This window comes from Petaurus breviceps, unplaced genomic scaffold, assembly GCF_028583685.1.
Source record: "Petaurus breviceps papuanus isolate PSGF00001 unplaced genomic scaffold, PetGlider_PUasm1.0 90617, whole genome shotgun sequence".
Classification (NCBI taxonomy): domain Eukaryota; kingdom Metazoa; phylum Chordata; class Mammalia; order Diprotodontia; family Petauridae; genus Petaurus; species Petaurus breviceps.
In genome coordinates this window covers 3,355,483-3,358,355 of record NW_027187287.1, presented here as the reverse complement: position 1 = coordinate 3,358,355, position 2,873 = coordinate 3,355,483, and positions in this window count along the sequence as shown.

The window sequence follows — 2,873 nt, the reverse complement described above, 5'->3', positions numbered from 1 at the left end:
CTAAGAAGAGTCCCACCAGCTTCACCAGATTGCTAAAAGAGACCTATGGCCCACAAAAAAAGGTTTTAAATCCCTGATTTATAGAATCTTTGAACATTTCTGAGGCAAGGAGGACCAACAATAGATTTTTCTGAGATAGGTTCAGAGGACCCCCTCCCAGAGATGGTTTTCTTGAAGTCCCTTAAAGTCTTTGACTCATAAACTTTGACTACAGGAACTGAACTGTCTCATTGCCATCAAAAAACACAGCAAACTGTGGCATAGAGTCTGTCCTTATAGGACCATAGATTTATAGACTGGAAGCTGGAAGAGCCCAATCTCTTCATTGTACAGATGAGGAAACTGAGGCCCAGAAAGGTTAAGTGACTTGCCTGAGATCATATAGCTACAAAGTGTCTGAAGCTAGATTTGAACTCAGGTCTTTTTTGACTCCAAGAACAGTGCTCTGTCCAATACATGCCATGCTGCTCCATCATTGCTGGAGAGCCTGGGATGACCCCCGAGAAGATACAAAAACTGCTCATAGGAAGGGGAGATGTTATACAGGGGGCCCAAGTATGCAGGACCTATAATGTGTGTAGGGGCTGGGGAGCCTCAGTCTTTTATACATGTGTGAGCATAAACCCAAGTGTATGGTTCCTAATGTGAATTTGGGTGCCTAAGTGAATAGGTGATAGCTTTCTAAGACTATGGATTTCAGAGTAAGGTAACTCGTTATGCCAGTGAAACTACAGCTCAGGTCCTCCCTCCCCCCAAATGCAAGTTTGTGGGTATGTGCTTGTATACATATGTATTCAACAAACCAATTCAACATTTATTAGACACCTCCAAGTGGACAAGATTCTATACTAAAGATTCTTAAACTGACTATTTTTATAATTCTATTTGAACACTGGTTTCCTTTGAAATCCTATCTATTTTATTTTATACATTTAAAAACATTGTTCTGAGAAAGGATCTATGGATTTTATCAAATTGCTGAAGGAGTTCATGACACACGAAAAAACAGTTAAGAACCCAGGTTTATGCACAAGATGCATATGAGTATGTGAGTGCCTGTCTATGCATAGATGTGCACCTGATGGGGGATTGAAGGAAGAAACATTTATGTACATACATATAAGCATTGACCATCAACAGGAGCATTCTGTATAGAACCTCTGGACTCTCCATAACTGCTACAGTTTAAAATATGTTGTTTACAGGAAATTTTGACTGGGGGGGAGGAAAAACCAAAACCCCTACTACTGCCCTTCTTCTAAAGTGCAGTGATTGATTTTGATAACTCTTTCCTTCTCCAGTACAGGGCAGGAGGAACCATCTTGCCTTTCCATAATTGATATTCCACTTAAACCTTTGAACTTTGTACTTGGGGTTTTATTAATAATGTAAATCACCAAAGAAAAGGGAGAAAGGCAAGCAGGAGAGCAGGACCACAGGAGTTCTGCCTGCTTGAGGGCCAGGGATATAGGGTAGATGGATAAGAGTGGGGTAGTTGGGATGAAAGGGGGGAGAAGGGACCTTTCTCCAGACTTGCTATTCACTACACATCCTCACCCTACTGATTCCATTGGGTCCCCTTTGCCCCACTTTTCCTTCAAGGCTCCTGAACATGTGTGTGGAAGGTTACATATGAATAGAAAAAACTTAAACCCTCTTATTCTACTCCCCCCCCCCATCAGCCTACATTCTACACAATTCTCAATTTATTTTTTCCCTTCCTACTCACCTCTTAATTCACACCCATTCCCTATGAAGCCTGTTTCCAAGAATAAGCACAGTTATATCTTTTAGATTATAAATCCCTTATGAACCAGGTCAGAGTCCTACCTTGTTTTTGTATCTGTGGTGCATAGTACTGTGTTTTTTCACATAGTAGGCACTTAATAATTTACTTAAAAAATAAAATAACAGAATCCTGGAAGGGACCCAATGGTTGGCATGATTCTAAGACAGTAGTTTAACCTGGGGTCCATGAACTTTTTTTAAACATTCTGATAGCTATATTTCAATATAATTAGTTTCCATTTTAGTCCTTTGTATTTTATTTTATGCATTTAAGGAATCCAACAGACTTCATCAGAGTGCCAAAGGGGTCCCTGATACAAAAAAATTAAGAACCCTTCTTCTAAGGTCTAAAGGGTACCTCAAGTTAATCCCTCACTTTGCCTGCCATTTAATAAGGGGGGATAGGGTTTAGTAAAGCTAGCTAGAATGATGATCCTAGAACAATATAAATGTTGCCTAACTTTCCTGCTCCCCAAAGCTTACCAATTGTGAGCTGGGTCATTACCAGTCATTTCGACTTTTGTCTTGCCCCTGAACTCTGATGACTGGAGGAGAAAGTGAGGCTGAGGACTTTGATTGACTCTGCTTCACTTAAACCCAATTCACTCTCAAGTCAAGACATCACTCCAGTGATGTCATCTGAACTCATCAAGAAAGAAGGACAAACAACAACAATTGTGAACACAGATAGAACAGCCCCTGGGGGGGCAGGGAAGACAGTCTGGGAGCATCCCTGAGGTTTACTTTTATAGATCTCCCAAAGAACACACAGTCTCATTCCAATTGACCTTGGGATTGAGTAGGTAACTCAAAGTAAACCAGGTAAATCACCAAAGTCCCAGACCACGGAACAAAATTCCCAGGGCTGAGTACTCTGTAATCCCTGGGGACCACATGATGAGGCATGGGATGGTGGTCATCCAGAAGGTGATCTAAGCTACCCTGCCTAGACACTCTAGTCCAGTTTACTCTCCACTTGATCTTCCAGCATGTTCCTCAAATTTAATCGCTTCCATTTTCCCATCCCCTCTGTTTGCACAACAAGCACCCACCAGAAAAATTGTATAAAGTCATTTTACAGACAG